The following is a 19,331-nucleotide window of genomic DNA, read 5'->3' on the forward strand; positions in this document are numbered from 1 at the left end:
ATTTCTCTTAAAAATCACATGACTTTCTTTTCCAACGTGAAAATATGAAGAGCTCAGAAGGAGAATGCTTAATTTCTGTTTTGTAATCTGTCTCTCTAATCTCTCTCTGTAACATCTGGGACCCCCGCCCTATGTCGACCCCAGACGCCCGTGGTGTGTGTGTGCGCACACCAGCACACAGTGTAATGAGACCCATGCGCAGGATTCAGCGCAGCACTGCTTTTATTACATTTAAGACGCGACATAGGGAAACAAACGTAACAAGACATGGCGTGGTTAACTAAACTAAACAAAACGAAAACAAAACCTAGACCTTAGCTTGGACATGGAACCTAGCAAACAAAACCCCAACAGAAACCACGGTACAGATAACAATCATGGACAAGGACACAAACACAAGGATCCCTATTTATAGGGGTAGACATTAGGGCTAATGGGATACAGGTGACACAATCAGGATAGGAACAATAGGAAGGGCATAACAAAAGACGCACAAAGAAGCAGGCTTCCAAGGTTCACCTGCCAGCGCCCTCTCTGGGCCTGGCAGGGAACTGTCCAGCTGTTCCTGACATAACCCCCTCCTCTAAGGCGCAGCTCCCGAAGCGCCCAACCTCCGCCTAGAGGACGCCTCAGGAGTAGGCGGAAGATGTAGTTCATAGAGGGGAGATGCAAGGCCTGATGTAGTTCATAAATGCGATGCCCCAGGGCCCAGGGGTAAGTTGACATCCGGCCCTGGAAAGAAACGGGAGGGAAGTGTCTTCCACCAGTGGTGCCGAGCGACGTCCTCCACGGAAACTCCATCGCGGAGTGGCGTCCCCGGCTGACAAGGTGGTGGAAGCCCACCTCCAGTGGGACCGATAAAAAGGGGGTGTCCCCCATGGCCTGAAGTCGAGTGACGTCCTCCTTGTAAATTCCCTGGGGGAGCGACGTCCTTGACCATAAAGATGGGGACACCTCCCTGGGGAAACGGGGAAAAGGATCCGCCGGATGCCATCCACCGGTTGTCCAGGGCTCTAGCCAGCGGACTGCAAATCCTCACCAAAGACAGGAACTAGCTGGGAATCCCGCTGGGTCTCAGAGATGGTCCATGATTCTGTAACGTCTGGGACCCCCGCCCTATGCGGGGCTCGACCACAGACGCCCGTGGTGTGTGTGCGCACACCAGCACACACTGTAATGAGACCCATGCGCAGGATTCAGCAAAGCACTGCTTTTATTACATTTAAGACGCGACATAGGGAAACAAACGTAACACAAGACATGGCATGGTTAACTAAACAAAACCTAGACCTTAGCTTGGACATGGAACCTAGCAAACAAAACCCCAACAGAAATCATGGTACAGATAACAATCATGGACAAGGACACAAACACAAGGATCCCTATTTATAGGGGTAGACATTAGGGCTAATGGGATACAGGTGACACAATCAGGATAGGAACAATAGGAAGGGCATAACAAAAGACACACAAAGAAGCAGGCTTCCAAGGGTCACCTGCCAGCGCCCTCTCTGGGCCTGGCAGGGAACTGTCCAGCTGTTCCAGACACTCTCTTTCTTTCTGTGCATATATGCAGCAGTGACATCTTGCAATTCTCTATCTTTAAACCTGTATTCGGCTCCTCCTTTAGGCAGAAATTAATATCCCTTTGCTGAATTTCTCCACAGTAGTTCAGCAAACCATAGAGAGAGAGAGAGAGAGAGAGAGAGAGAGAGAAAACTCCAAAAGCTGATAAAATAAGGTATTATGCAGTGCTGCGAGGTTGAAAAGCTTGTGGCTTATTTATCACACCACTGCTATAATTTGCTCCACCTGAATTAAATCTTTTATAGGCAGTTACAGTGAATGTCCCATTTCCTTTGACTGATGCTACTCATTTTTTTTTACGTTCACCTTTGGCAGCCAGATATCTTTGAGGAAATAATCTAATTCAGAGTCAATTGTGCACCGTCACACCTCCTCCTATTGGTTAGGTCACTTAAGACCTGGAAGGTCGACTAATAGAATTGCAAAGCAACAGCAGGAAGTGTAAAAATACACAGATTGAAGTACACTTTTTTTTTTGAAGGCTGTTTTGATTCGCTATAGTCCGAATTGCACTCACTGTCCTCTATATTAGGAACACATATTCAAATGCACATTCTTGCCAAGGGCTTCAGTTAAATGTTTACATCAAGCCTCAGAATTGGGAATAAATTTGATTCAGTGACTTGTGACTATGGCATAGTAGTTGGCACCATTGTGCTACTTTAAGTTTTTCAGAAACGATCTCTAGACTTTAGACAGAATGGTGCAAATACGAAAACAGCACAGAAAAAAACATAAAGTGAGTGACAATCCTGTGGGAAGAATAATCTTGTCCATGAAAGAGGTCAGAAGAGAATGGTCCAGGCTTATAGGAAGGCTTTTCAGCAGAAAAGCATCTGAGAATGCACAACATGTTGAAGCTCGAGGCAGATGTTCTACAACAGCAGAAGGCCACAATGCATTCAGACAAGAACAGGAATCTGAGACTAAAGTGAATGCCTGCTCACCAAACCCGGATCTACACTGGAAAAAGACCAGTCGACATTTTTATTTTATTGAATTTCCATTTTGCTGTGTGATGTGAATCTTAAGTGGAGCTCTTGTAATAAACTGGTTGGTTTGTCAGAAATGCATTTCAGCACAATGAAATCCCCCCCCCCCATCTCCAAGATTATTAGGAATCTGGGATCAGACAGCAGGGTCAGACATGATACATAGGGTTAAGGGTCTTGCTCAAGGGCCCAATGATGACAGCTTGAACCTCCAACCTTATGATCAGCAAATCCATAGTCTTAGTCAGTGAGCCAGCACTTCCCTCGTTAACCTGGAGGCTATCTTTGTGGAACCCATCTCACCGTGTTCATACTAATTAAAAAAGGTACACCCAAACCCTGCTAAATTTAGGAAGAGACTTAATAAGTGCAAAAAAAGTGCATTGATGATCTCAAAAGGTTGAGACCCTTTTGGGCAGTAAGTCAGTGGGGAGACTGGACAGACCAGGTAAGTCACGCTGTAAGCTAGAGGATGGGAGGAACTTAATGCTGACTTATTAAGTGCGTAATGGACAGAGGCAGCACCAGTAATCATGCTTTGGCTGATTGATCAGCACAACTGTGTGATCGATGGTCTGCGTTCGCTCCTTTCACTCTCAGATGTATCGTAATCGGTCTCACTAATTAAAAAGCCATTGATGGAGGTAAGGCGGGGCCTTGCCATGGTGCAGAGAGACCCACCAAACTGTGTCATGCAGGCACTTTCTGTCTATCTAGTTAGTTCTTCAAATTTGTTTTAGTTAAACACACTCTGCCTGTTTGCATGAATCATGTCATAACGATAAGTTTGCTGTACAGTTCTCAAATCTGATTGGTAAAATGGTGTTTATTAATTCTTATAGATCTGAAATTAGTTTGAGTTGAGATTCAAACCATAAGTTGATATTAAGGCACTCATTCTAATCAATTATTATTCATTCACAGTGACTTGTTTAGTAGATGCACCACATAATCAGAACCTGGTATTAAATGCTTTTGAAATGTGTGTAATTCAAGCTTTTTATTTGTCGCACACATTTATATACAGCATAAAGGTTACAGTGAAATTAAAAGATAAAAATAAAATTAATAGAAATCATAGTAATTGTTGATATGGTGAGGTTTGGCCACCATGGCAATGTCTTCTGGCTTTTCAGTAACATGAGTCAGAAAAAAACCAAACAAAAAAATGGTTAGGGAAGAACTGCTGTAACGTCTTGTGGGATTTCCACAACTAACGGAAATTGTTACTAGTACAATATGGCATTTTTTCTATTGAAAATAAAAAATCAATTACAGGTGAAATACCATGGTTGAAGATGAAATAAAATGCTTTGAAACATGATGATACAGGAAAATCACTTTGGAGTTTTTTTTTCCATTTACTTATTTGAATATTCCATAATACACCAAATATGATTTCTTGAAAAGCAACTCAGAACAAAATGAGTGTGAAATGGCTGGTCTGAATGCTATTCCTATGCCAAGCCTAATCATAACCTTCGGAACTTTTCCTACAAATTGAGTTGTGTAAGAAATTTGCAAGCATGAGATCTTGTTGATTGCAACCTACCTTTTGTTTTGTAGCCAAACACATTTTCTTGTTATTTTCAAGCTGCTCTGCTAAGCATGAATGCACACACAGACACGCTTTTGACTCTATTGCATAATGCAGTAGAGCGGCGCTCCTGTGACCAATAATGTCATTTTGGGACCGTACCTCATGAATTTTAAGAGGTTAATCGTCTTTTTCACTCTTGGGGGAAAAAAAAATCACTTTGCCAAATTGATTTTCTCCCCGACATTGCGGGTTATAAGGAGTGTGTCATGTTAATGGCGTGACACTTTCACAGTATTTACAAAAACACCTTTGTGTTCTGTGACTGTTCTCGCTTTCTCTTTCTTTTCGCACTGCATCTATTTACAGCTGCTCCTCTCACGCTGGGTGCTCTTAATTAATCCGAGATTGGAAAAATTAATTTAGCTGCAGGGTAGCTAATCAATATCCATGTCCTAAGTCCATTAAATATCTGTCTGTCTCTGTCTCTCGCACACCCCCTGGATTTACAAGTTGATTTTCTCACCAATTAATCATAAAACCTCTTTTACATCCTTTAACAGAGGTCAATTGAATCAATGGACTCATTATGAGAAGAAGGCTAACACAATCACATGCTTGAAGATGCAAGGACAGACAGGCACCTACGTATGGGGTAGAGAGCACTTAGGCCTGTCTGTTCATGTTTGTCCCCTGTAAATGTGGCTAAAGTGCTTGGTGGTAAATTGTAATAAATGAATTAGGAGCATGAACGCGCATATGAATGTATTAAGAGGCATGCAGTGGTAGCCAAACTTCTCTAAACACCCCTTCCAACACACACACACACACACATTGTCTGAAACGATAGCAATCGCTCTCGAATTTAAACTGACAAGAAGTGTCTCTTTTGAAACCTTGTAACAAACCAAAGGCAAGCCATGTATTTTATTTTCTCTCCCTGTCATATTGGTTCCTCTGTCACCACACACACACACACACACACTTACCCGCAAAAAAAGAACAAAGGAAAATAGTAGCAACATGATCTGTTTTGTCCTTTTCGTACAAGGCAACAGCAGGATGTATTTTCATTTATTCCACCTCCCACTGGCCTTTCAGATATTCATAGTAACATATTAGTCTTGGTGGAACAAAAAAAAAAATACACCTTTTCTGAGAATTGAGGTAGGTGTCTGTAATACAGTAAGGCTGCTGTTGCAGTTCAGAAATACAGTACAATACAGTTTTTATTCTAAGTTTGACCTTCAGCACACTGGGTTTGAAATGAAACAATGACTGTGTGGTTAAAACGCTGCACTTTGTGCGATTTAGAGCCTTGCAATGCCCAAGGAACACAATGTAAAATATTAAAATTGTTGTATAATGCCAAATTTGAGTGCTATCCTAGACACCCAGCAAATATTCCTCTGAGCATATAGGATTGAAACTCCTCTGTCCGAGACTACCAGTCTGTTCAAGCAAAAATAAACACAGTGGCCGTAGGGGCGAAACAGGACTGTTCAAACCTACACTAGCAGCCTAATAGGTTTTTCTGTTCAGCTTTCCTCAATGCGAACCCACAGCAAAGGACTTGTATTTGCAAGTGGGAGCACTTGTATAGAAGTGATATGGAAGAGACAAACCACTTGTGACCGAAGATTTGGTCGACCCAGTTCATCAAAAAGGAGAAATTCTTGCAAAGCCAACAGTCATATTTTCTACTGCATATAGTTTCCCAAAAGATTCACATGAACCTGATTAGATTAATTTAGGGTTTAACAGTCTCTGAGCAAAACAGTCTCTATTTATTCTCACTACATTCTCTATAGACTATGCTATATTTTACCATATATAAATATTATATTATATGGAATTTGTGCCTGTTTTGATTGTTCCCATTTTCAGCATTAATTTTCGTTGTCATGTCGCACTCCAAAGTGCCGATTGATAGTTCATCTGAAAGTAATGCTTTAAAAATCTGAATTTTTTCATACGTATTTCAGTTTGAACCTAGCCTACTATGAGCAAAAATATTTATAGAAAAGTTCCAGATGTGTTTTTTTCCACACATCTGTTTCTATCTTCAAAGTAAATGGTGATATCATACCCATTTCTGCTTTCTGAGATGCCCCAAGTGCTTGTTTATAAGCATATAAAATTTTAAGGCGTTTTCTTCAACCACTAAAATTCTGTGTAAGTTTATCCCAACAGAGGTAAAAACATCTCACACTGAAAGCCAACAGTGTCAAGACTCATTTTATATCAGAATTGTGGCCATAAACTAATTCATTTGTTTATACTGAAAATTCTGCAGGCAGGATGGAACACGAGTGTATTGCTAAAAAGTGTTGAAGGTCAATCATATGTTACTGTATTCTGTGTTTTTTATATTTTGTTATATTCCATTTTTGTTGTACTGCTCTGTTGTTCATTGTTGTACTGTGGAATGTGGAGCTAAAGGGAGCCATTTCAATACATTCCGTCATACGTATGTAATGTGACATATAAAGAACCTTGAACCTTGAGCCGTAAGGGACTTTTGAAGGCAGATCATTTGTGTCCACAGAAATGTTAGTATTTAAACTCCCAGAATCCTCACGATGTGCAGCAACATGACAGCAAACGTCCGCTAAATGAGCTCTATCTCATTAGCATGTAGGTTTGTAAGTGGTACTGTGAAATGAGTCAGGCCATTTTGGGACTCTTGTCTCTTGACTTGACTTCCAACTTCTGAAATGACAAATTAATCTGATGTACAGTATGTTGACATATAGAAAGGTTTCTTGTAGCCTTATGAACTGCCTTATACCTTCTGAGCGCACCAAACATCATTAATTTGCATAATTTGTTCATTTCATTGTCTCACCAAAATTGTCATTTTAAGCAGTAGGGTGGATTTCTCTATAAGGTGATGGTTTCAGAAATTTCATGTTGGTAGACCACCAAGAAATGGAAATATAGTCATGTTAAAGTTTATCTTTATGCCATCATAAGCCTTTGTGGAGGTGAATACACAAAAATCACAACTTTCTGAGGCTAATTTACTGTTTTTCTTTATCTTTTGTGAACGTCAAAGATGTGTGAGATGTGGTAGCCTAGTGGTTAAGACAACAGACTACCGATTGGAAGGTTGTGAGATTGAATCCCAGGTCCACCAAGCTGCCACTGCTGAGCCCTTGAGCAAGGCCCTTAACCCTGAATGGCTAAGTTGTATAAAGTGAGATAACTTGTAAATTGCTCGGGATGAGGGCATCTGCTCAAAGTAATATAAATGAAAGAAGAATTATCAAGTTGTGTTGTCCTGGTAAAAGAAGTGTGACACATGTTAAACATCTTTATAAGATTAAATTATCATCAAAAACATAAAAAATAATAAAATAAAGTCTTGTTGTTTCTAGATGTGCCATTTACATCTGCAGTCTGGTATAAGAAATGCTGATATCAACAAAGCAGGCCTTCCTGAGTTTTTTTTGGATTTTTCATCAGCATCTGTCTCTACCTGCTTCTTCAAAATCCAAAATCCTTGAACTTGCCTCTCTGAAATTGTTTCCCCCCCAAAGACATGCTTCAGATGTAGAATGATGTGTAGACCTTTTTAAACCTCTGAGGTGGCTCTCTAAGGAACAAAGGCTGGAACAGTAGAAATCTATAAATCAGTTTCCCCTGTGTGATTCAGCGAGCAGAAATGTGATTTAAAGATGTCTGAGCGTCAGAGACACCCGATAACATCTTCAGCAATGGCATTTAGACTCTACTCAGACAATCAGACAACATGACTCTGCGGAAGAGATCCCCATCTTAAGCCTTCCATAACACACAAATACACTCACACAAATACACACACACACACACACACACACACTGCATCAGCCAGACTTATGCTAGCTACAAAAGCTGTAGCTTTGTCCTTGTATTAGACGGTGAATGAAACCCTACACTGATGACATACTGTTTATACCTGTATGTGTATTATTTCTTAATTTTCACACACACTAACTCCTAGGTGGAGTCTCAGTGTGCTACGTTCACTCTGATTGGCTCTGTCAGTCAAGGATGTGACAGGCAGGGATGCCTACAATAACTTGAAATCAATAACTGCATCATCTGTTAACTGGTGACATACTTTTACCATTTACTGAGTACACACACACACACACACACACACACAAAAGAATGACTGTAGGTCAAAAACTGAGCATCCCATGCAGTACTGTAACACAGAGATACTGTAAGGCCTGAAACAGTTTCTGCTTTTCTCCAACTAACCAGTTTGAACATTCAACAATTCCAGGAGAGATATTCTTAAAATTATCTCTTGTTTTCACTCTCTGGAAAAATATTGCATCATTTATCCCACTTAGGAATCAAAATGCACAAGTTTACATACACAAGTAATACATTAATAACCCTGAAATCCCTATAGTTGATGTCTCAGTTAGAATCAAGTGATCAAACATACAGTGTGTCACGTCACAAAGGCTGAGACGAATGCAGTTTAAGCAATTTCATAATCAAGGCAGACAGCTCCAAAATGTGAAAAAGTAAAAAAAAATAGCAAGGGGTCAGGTGATTGGCAAACAGAACAATATAGCAGAGACAAGAATACACAACCAGGAAGCAAAAACAGAGTAAAAAAACTGGATCAATGGGGAAAAAGGCTTCGTAAGTTCAAGTGAGACACATTAAGCATTACTTTGCATTGATTGAATGTCCAAGGTCTGTTTTTATTCTGTGTGAGTGTAATGAGAAACAGTGTGTGTGTGTGTGTGTGTGTGTGTGTGTGATTAAAACTCAGGTGTTTGTGATGAACCTGTTGTGCTGAGGATTGAAGTCAGTAGTAGCTATGTTTTTATGCCATAGTGTGTTTTGGGAAATTGAGCTCAACAAAGGAGATATTCAAAAATTATGAGGTACTTCTAGTCATGTGACACAGTCAGATGAACCATTCAACTCAAAACAAGCATCTTTATGTGGAAACAAGTCCACCTCTTTGTTTCAGTTCCAGCTCAAAGTCCAGTTCGTATCAAAGAGACGTTATGTAAATAAATGGCTGATGTAAATGATGCAGGCCAACGCTTCCTACATTTTTACATAGAGAACTTTTTAAAGCATTTTCCAAAAATTTAGATGTGTCAGTGTGGGCAAGCAAATTATGGATGTAGCCAAATAAGTATGCGTTTATTCTGTTTGTAGCACTACTATGAATTTTCCAGATGTTTGTGAGAAAGGATTTTAAAGTAACTGTAATAGTAATATTTCAGTGAAATACACTTGGTTTGGTAATAATTGTTATGCCCTGACTAGAATTCCAAGCTGCTGATTGTTAGAGTAAAGTCATTGCTTAATGCCTCTCCTTGTACATACCTAAATTTGGATTATGTGGAACATCCATATAATTTGAACAGCTGCTCTGGTTCATGTTTAGAAAGACAAATACAACCATTGTGTTTCCATAGGTTTATAGTAAAGGTACAGTATATTTTACAGTAGAATTTGATCTGGACCACTGGAAGCATTTTAAATGACAAACCCTGGTATATGGCTCAATAGCATCTCTAATGGTTTTAAGTTCAGGGCACATAAATAGGTTACACGAAATCTTCAATCGGGCTGAATGTGAGAGAGAGAGAGAGAGAGAGAGAGAGAAAGGATTTGTTTCTAGCTGCTTGGTCTGATTCTTCCCCACATTTACATCAGTACATTATTCTATCAGATCCCGGGCACAGCCTCAGGAGCATCAGCATCACTTCAAACTTGATTTGCTAACTTCAGTCAAATGCTTTATGGAAACTGATTTCCTAGGTTCATCCGAATCCCGTTGTGTAATCTGTACTATTAAGTAGCCTGGAACTTAAGTGTAACAACTGAAAAGAGTCCATGGCAGTTCTCGCCATGTAAATAAATGTATATAGTGTCTCAGCTTTTATGCTTTTGTTAAATACAGTCCATATATTTAGCTTCAACAGTAGGGACGACATCATTTCCTCAGATGTGCTTGCTCTGGACTACACAAAGCTAGAGCGATGTGTATTTTAAAGTGGAAATTTGGTGGCGTCTACCTTCAAGGCTGCTAGAACTTAGAGGAATTATATATTAGCCTAGATGTCCTTTGGGCCACTTTGACTGTTGTGGAGTTAACTGAAGTGATTGATCTATACACACACAGTACAATGACCTCGCAGTCAGAGTTGGGGAGGATTCGACAGTGCCTTGAGGCAGATGTTTATAGGAGACCTGTCTCTGAGCTGCGTATGTGTGTGTGTGAGCATGCATATATGCATATTTGGCTATTATGGCTTATAAAACACATGTATCTCCTGCAGCTCTGAATCAATGCAGTCACTCAAATGAGCATAATAGTGTTAGAATCCATTGTACACCAGCCACAGAAATAATTACACAGAAATAATACCAGCATTGAAATCACAATGAAACACACACACACACACGGATGTGGGTCGTTCTTCATCATAAGTGCTTCTGAGAGCCCTAAGCACCCAAGACATAGAGCAGTTGAAAGTTCTTTGCTATTTGCAGGCTTTACAGGCTTTTCCCATCAAACCTTTTGTTGCTTGTTTGAACAAATGTGTGGCAAGCTCTGACATAGCAAAGATGTTCTAGCTTTCCAATTTCCTAGTGGGACCTGAGAAAGACAATATAGAATGTTAGTGCAAGTAGCATTATATATATTATTAAAATACAATTTTATTATATACTGTATGTATATACATATATTGTTTACGTTGGACAAGAAACTTACAACTGACTTGTTGTTGGATGCTCCAACATCTATTTTGGGAACGGGAATTAACATGCTATCTTTTGCGTTTTGTGATGCTAATGCTTAATGCTCCATTTCGCAACCTCTTCTCAAACACATTTATCTTACCACACAGGCCTTGGCAATGTAGATGGTGGTGGATGAGCCATTTTTCCAAACTGGTGAGGCAGTAACTGGAAAAGTCACTGTTTCAGAGAGCGACTTTTCCAAACTGTCTTGCCACCCCATTTGGAAGGCTTTCATAAGTCTGGTAGAAAGCCTGGCTTACACAACTTGGACACAGATTTGTTCCAAAACACAAAATCTGTCTCTCTGAGACCTTGTGTTAATCTCCAAAAACATGCCAATTACCAAATATTTTATATTTACCGAATAAAGTATATTAGGCCAAATTAAAACCATGTAGCTTTCACTATTGACCTAATTATGATGACGTGTAAATCAATTCCTTAACAAATAAAAACAATTCATGAAGTAATAGTACTTTGTTCTATTTATTTTACATATGTTAAACATTTTCATGAATATTTTTGTTTGTGTTTAGAATATTAAACATCTTAATTAACTACAAATTAAACTATTAACTAACTATTAATCACAAGTGTAATAGTATATACATAAATAACAAGTCTATTTACCTGTTTGGGTTGCAAAACAAACCTGCACAAGTCTTGGAATTTCTTGGAAAATACAATATGCCTATATGAAGAGATTCTTGGAAATGTATTCTTGGAAAATGCCATATAATATTGTAAAGTTCAAGTGAACTAGAGATTGTTAATTTGCATTTACAGAAGATATCCACAATATCCATTTTCTGCCTGCTTTCCACAGTTTCTTCTCATGGCAAAGCTTCTTCTTCTGCAGACAAACAATATAAATAAATATTGCTATAGCTGCTATGTTTTACTCTTTACAACATGCACCGATCAGGCATAACATTATGACCGGTGAAGTGAATAACACTGGATTATCTGGAGGATTATGTCCTCATCATGGTACCTGTTAGTCGGTGGGATATATTAGGCAGCAAGTGAACATTTTGCCCTCAAAGTTGATGTGTTAGAAGCAGGAAAAAAGGGCAAGTGTAAGGATTTGAGCGAGTTCAAAGGATCATGGACGGCCAAGGCTCACTGATGCACGTGGGGAGTGAAGGCTGGCCCGGGTGGTCTGATACAACAGACGAGCTACTGTTGCTGAAGAAGTTAATGCTGGTTCTGATAGAAAGGTGTCAGAATACACAGTGCATGATGGGTCAGGGTTGTTAACAATGAAATCATTAAATATTCTTTCAATTCTGCTGAAAGCGTAAACAGCACGTAATATAGAAGCTCCGCATTAGTCAGTTTTCCTGCAATTAAACCATTTTTGCAGACACAGGATCAGGACTGTGCAGAATTTTACACATATCCTCACTTATAAGCAGAATGTAATAGTGCTTAGAAACATGCAGGCACACAAAACTATACATGCAGTATGTGTGGTTGATAAATGAGGCCCCTGGAGTCTAATTAGCAAAAGTATAAGTAGACCCACACTAGATACGGTTCATTTACCAATAATTCCAAGGTATTTTCTTACCTAATTGAACAAAGAGTTTTGTTTCCAATGAAACAGCCTATAAATAGTAAAGTGTTGTTAATGAATTATTAGTTTGCTTTGAATGTCTAAGCCTACAGTAAATTCTCAGAGTCTATTCTTAACTGATATTGTATATTACAATTAATTTATTATTCATTTATTTATTATTAATTTACAGCTTTTTCTTCTTCTTCTTCTTCTTCTTCTTCTTCTTCTTCTTCTTCTTCTTCTCCTTCTTCTTCTTCTTCTGTTTTTAGTCTCAAACTTGACTCATTCTCTTTTTGACTGGATCTCAGCTAGTCATGGTCTTGGCCTTTTAGGGACATGGTGGCTGAGTTATCACATTTGCCTTGTACCTCCAGGGTTGGGGGTTCAATTCCTGCCTCTGCAGTGTGTATCCAGGTGACCCAGCGTAAAATAAGGAGTACAGAAAATGTATGGCTCTTTCCACTATTGTAAGCTGTCCTTCATTTTGCAGTAATAAGCAGGATTCTGTATTCTCTTCAAATAATTAATATGTTTGTTTTGCTGTTGTATAGTTTCTATTAAGGAACCTTACGGAAAATCTTCCTACTTTAAAATTTATTGAACTAATTTTATCTGGTGCTGCATATATTGTGCTTTAGCAGGAGAAATATATACATATAACATTATGAATGCAATTTAATACTTTCTTCTTCCCTATATTATAACTCTTGTGCAAAAATCTTTTTATCTCGAAGTGGCTTTAAAAAAAAAAACATGCAAACAAACAACAAACTAAACAAAACAGTTTTAAGATAGCATAGTTAGATTAAAAATCAGATGAGATTATTAATCATGGTTAATGAAAAGAGGGTGTTATGTGATGATCTGTTCTTAGTACAGTATGAGATTTTACATTTTTTTTTTTTAATATTCAGGCTTACAGTCATAAACAGCAAAATGCTCCTAGATCTGCTAAAGGGAAAACAAAAACAAAGAAGGCACATTAAAGATACGCAAGGCAAAAAGTATATAACCGAATGCTTACCAGAGAAATATATCATCAGCACAATCTTCTCTGCTGCTCCCATCCGTTTAATAGAAAGTTCTGCTCCGCTTTCAAATTCTTATTTGATTGAGTGAATGAGAATGAGATTTATGCCTCAAATTAATACCATTTCTCTTACTTCACTGTTTGCACCAGGGACCTGAATGGCTCTATAACAGATGGGCTAATACATTTTAACCACCCTAAGCAGAGTAGTTAATAATATAGCTATCAGGAAACTCATTCTTCCTCATTTGGCTGTGGCTGAGAGCGGTGTGGTGGTGCAATTTTGTGTTCCGCTCGAGAAAATGTGCAGCGAAATGAACTAAGGAAATACCCATCATCTCCCACTTCTTTATCATCTGTCAGAGTCCAAACGATGAAAAAGGATCCAGGCAGGTAATGCTTCAATAAGTATATGCAGATAGGATTACATGAAAAATATTTATGCACATATCATTACCACTACAACCGTCGTCATCGCCTTGAGAGAAACATACAGTATACAAGTGATTGCAATTTGATTTAAAGATCACATTTAGTGCGAAACGGATGATTTGCAATTTAAAGGAATTGGAGAAAAACATCTACGGTTTTAAATGTCTTAGGTGTGTGTGCCGTAATGGGACAGTGACTCATCTTTAAGCAGCAGATTCAAGTAGTGAGAAAGAGAGACGATAGCACCTGAGCTTGGTGGGGTGCTAATGAGATTTAATCATCCAGCTATCACACTTTAATTAATCCTCTCCATCACACCGATTAAAAGCAGAACTCTGATCACCCTGAGTCAATTATGAGTCCACAATCCCAGGTACTTGTTCGACACCTCTCTGCTGACTTTAATTGGAAGTGAAGGGTATACTTATGAATAAAAATATGTCAGAACATTGCGCATTAAAGTATTTAACTAGACTTGACTGATCAAGAATAGGCAGCTTTAACTAAATAAAAGTCTCGACTATGATCTATTATGCCCAAACAAAAAAAGTGAGAATTCGAATTTGAGATCTGGGTAGAGGATTCGGAAGTTTTCCATAGTACCTATAATGTGACACAGTATTCTTTTGAATCCCAGTGAATCCCATACGCTAGAGTTTCACAGAAGACAGTCAGTAATGTCTGGTTGTGATATTAGATGGGAGAGCTAAGATCTAATATCTATCAGTAACTTAACAGAAATTCTGTCAAGCAAAACTGATGGCACAATATTATAAATGTGTCAATTCATTGTGGAAATTTTTACCAAACATATATATATATATATATGTTTTACCAATTTAATAATAAAACATTTTCTACATGATTGGCATTTCTTTATAAACACACACAGAGTCAATTCTCCCACCACTGGCTCCCAATTTGGTGACAGTGTTGTGTGTGATGCTCTTGCCATGTTTCCTGTTAAAGTCCATCACAACCTTGGGACAAGTTCCCGATCCAGCCATGAGACTTCATGGATTTCTAGCCGATCTTCTTTCATCAAAGGCATTTTTAAAGGCTAGCTGAAAACAAATAAGAAGTATGTAAAATATTGGAAGACATTTGCTAAAGTGTTAATTTCCCCTATGTATAGACACTTTTGGGACGCCCTGTGTTACCTACTTAAAGGCAGACAGGCAGCTGCATTTGTAATTTCTAATTATTTTTTCAAGTCTGTAATGCTCTACTGACTTTATGCCGTGTGTGCTCAGAATGACGAACATGGCAAACAGAAAAGTTGTAACACTTTTATTGAAACCAAAAAAAAAACCCCTATAAATGAATGGTCCTTTATTCTGAGTTTGATTGGATAATGCTCACACCTTCAGGGTTGGGGGTTTGGGTCAAACCTCTGTCCTGAGTGAAAGCAGAAACTTTGCATATTTCCGTGAGTTCCTCCAGGTTCCTCCGCAAGTCCAAAGAAAAAGATAAAATTGTCCATATTGTGTGAATGGTTTTAAATGTTTGTAACAGCACTTTGTATATGGGTTGGTACCCTGTCTATGGTGTCCACCACCTTGTGCCTCGAGTCCTTTGGGACAGGCTCCAGGCGTCCTGCCGTTCAGAAAATGGATGTATGGAGGGATGGAAGGACAATGTTTGCTTGATCTATCTACTTTTAGTCTCTCTTCTACCCTTGGCTGTATTACTTGTGTGTCTTCTCAGTCACAGCTGAGTGGTACACATGTGTCAGTAATTTGGGTTGAATAATATCAGCCTTAAGAAAGATCAAATTTAGGGGCATTTCACACTGTGTAATCACCTGAAACAGTTGTCACTGATGTGTGTATGAATCAGGGCTTGAAAGAAATCAGACCCGGTGTTGCTTCTTTTTGCATTTTGTATGTTCTTTATTACGAACATTGGTGATACTGTGCTACTTGGTTCTATAAAAGATAAAAATAATCACAATAATAATGATATGGATGCCTGAAATGAAAGCCTATACTGATGTCCCTTCTCGTCTTGGGCCTTGCTAGCCCATTTATACCAGCCATCCATGGTTATTATAAATCAATCTTAAGTAACATTAACAAAGGACACAAATTTAATAGATACTGAGTCATCAAGGAGTACCATATTTTAGCCTATTCAGCTAAATAATAGGCTAATTAGTAAACATTTCTTAAATCAACCCAATTAGGTAAGCCAGACAGGGCGCACAGAGACACTAAACAAACACCAATCTACACTGTGTTGATTATGTAACTAACCTTACAATAATATCATTTCTTTGAATGCTACAATTTTAAGCACAATTCCTGCTTGCAGCAATATCTCAGTGATCAACCTGACAGATGCTTGCAGTGCATAATGGGAATACACACAGTTTTTGTTTTTTTTCCACAACGCAAATGTTTATATCTTATATCAAACACATTTCTGCTCTCTGAGATGCCCAAGTGTTTGTTCAGTGAGCATCTAAAATGTTTTTTTTTCAACCTCTAAAATTTTCTGAACAGAGGTAAAAAACCATTTCACTCTGAATGCCAACAGAGTCCTGACTAATTAATATCAGATCAAGAAAATTTTTATGGAGATAAAATAATTCATTTGTTTATACCGATTGAAAAGGTCCGATAAGTCAATTTGCATTTGGCGCAATGACAAAAGCAAGTGTACTGGAAAAAAAAAAAACAGTGTAGACTTCTCAGCCGTGTGATATTCATTTATTTCACCAGAATCTGCTACGATTAATCTGGATCTGATACAATTCCATTTAATTTCAGTCAATGCTTTTACAGGACACATCTATCATGACTTTGTTCTTTTTAACGTACAACTAGGAAGCATGGCAGGATTAAAGGACTGTGCACAAGAGCCTTAGCTGCCACTCCAATTTCATCAATCTTTAATGTACAGTCAGTTTTATTTATATAGGCTGAAGAGTTCTGGTATCTTTAGATTATTGCATGTGAGACTACACATGATGGTTCAAAGGAAGGTCAAATGAGAAAGAAAGCAAAAGTGCAGTGCGTCAGCACAACTCAGAACATCAGATCAGATCTGTTCTGGTGTAAACTGCTAACACAAACATTAAAACATTTAAAAAAAACACCTTTTTACTACTATTTGACTAAGCACTGATAATGCTGATTATCCTGTATCTCTATAAGGTTTGGTTAAAATTCCAAACATTCCATCCTGTATTAATCTATTGGAATATGTTATTTCTGATGGATACGTTGGGTTTAATGTTAGAATTATCCAATTATTTAATCTAAATGAAAACAAATATAAATATCTAATCTAATCCAATAAAATATAATTTAATGTGTTAGCAATATTTGTATAATTCTTGTGGATAATATAAAACATTTATGTACAGTGCCTATTTATCTTAAAATAATAAAAGCAAAATAGTAGACTGGCTTTTAAGGCTGATATAAAATTAGTCAGGACTCAGTGTGAGATATTTTCACCCCTGTTGGGATTGTTACACAGAGTTTTAGTGGTTGAAGATAACACCTTCAAATAGATGGTTAGAAACAAGCGCTTGGGGTGTTTCAGAAAGCAGAAAAGGGTTTGATATCAGGATTTACTTTGAAGATAAATTTGTGCAAAAAAACAAAAAGTTATTCTCGTCTATTTTCATGTGAACCATTATCCACCCCTGTGGAGTGTGACATGACAAAGAATTCACTGCTGAACATAGGCACATCCAAAATAGGTGCAAATTTTCCTTTGGTTAAAAGAAATAGCGTATTATTACATTAAAATTGAAGTGGATAGAATTCAACTCTTCAGCCCTTGTGGCTTTTAGAACGTAGTATAAAATGGATGATGTTCTAGTAAACACTGACCAGAGCTAAATTCTAGTTTTCATGTAAACATCATAACCTAAATATCCTAAACACCCCCCCCCCATTTGCTTGTGTTGAATAGTAGCTACTCATCAGTTTACATCACATACTGCACCATATCCTGATTAGACTCTTCTTTACAGCTTAAATATGATGAAGAAAAAATGAGTAACACAGCTTTCTGAACTGCTGAAGCTCATATAGGCAAGCATGCATAAACACACACACACACACACACACAAATGAAACTCTTCTGTTCTGGAACAGGCACATCACTAAGTGCCTCTCAGACAGAACATTCATCCTCATTAGAACCTGTGTTTGGATGTAATTATGCTCATCGGTATGTTTGAGTGTTTTCTCAGCTCATCTATGGTGGATAGAGTGAAAAGTTAGACACTCATTTATCAAACACCTCCCTCCACATCAACATGTCACTTAGCTTAGCTTATTTACACAGAATGCTTTCAGATGACACACACACACACACACACACACACGCACTGGAACACAGCTCTTCGCTCTTGGGCAGGACGCCACAGAACCCATGAAGGATTTTCCACACTGTTACTCCACATTAGTCTGAGGGCCCGAGCAATAATTCTAAAGAAATGATGCACTCTTATAAACCTTTTTAACAAACAGGACCCAGAAGAGACAGAGAGAGTCCCTTTATCAATGTTTTATCTTACAGAAGTGGTTTACAATCTCAACTGGGCATTAAATACACAAGTAGTCACAGTTAAGAAAGGCAAATGCACATGCTACAGGTATAAATACACTCAAATAAGAAAGAATGGGCATCTCAGAGAGAAGAATGGAAATATAGCCCCTAGTAGGCTAGGTACAACAGAAATACTTTAACACATTCTTACATGAGTGTCTACTTTCATATGAGCCATCAATCACCACTGTGGAGTGTGACATGATGAAGAAATTCAGTGCTGAACATGAACACAACAAAACAGGCTTCCATTTGTTTTGGCCTCTGGTAAAAAAAGAAAGAAAGAGGGAAACTAAAGTATAAACAAATACAATTATTATAATTATATTATTATATTATAATTCCTTTTAGACCAGTAATTAATCTATTCCCTTTCCCCATTTATTTTCTGATAAACATTGATAAATGGTCACTGCCACCCCTTAATTTATTAATGCATTATTAAAAGTATTTCTTGAATTTATTGAGGGATAGTAAAAAACAATCAACAAAAATAAATGGTCTTTTAATAAATGAATAGACCTAGTCACATGATTTTAGTTTTAGTATTTTTTGTTGTATTCCTTCCTATTTTATCTATTACCTGTGTTTGTGGATACTGCTAGAAACAATCTATGATTGTGTAGTAGTAATCATTATACAAATAAAAAAAAGAAACAGACAGAAGTTTAATCTGAATTTAAACTCCAGTTTTCTCTCAGATTCTCACTAAAACTTCACACTTTTTTTTTTAATGTTGTAAATAATAATGTTCCAAAATAATCCTTAATGTTCTACCAAAAGTTTTTTTTTTTTTTTCCAGCGGCCAATCAGACAGATGTCTCCACAAACATTCAGGTTTCAGATCCATTA

Source organism: Hemibagrus wyckioides, linkage group LG05 (assembly GCF_019097595.1).
Source record: "Hemibagrus wyckioides isolate EC202008001 linkage group LG05, SWU_Hwy_1.0, whole genome shotgun sequence".
Taxonomy (NCBI): domain Eukaryota; kingdom Metazoa; phylum Chordata; class Actinopteri; order Siluriformes; family Bagridae; genus Hemibagrus; species Hemibagrus wyckioides.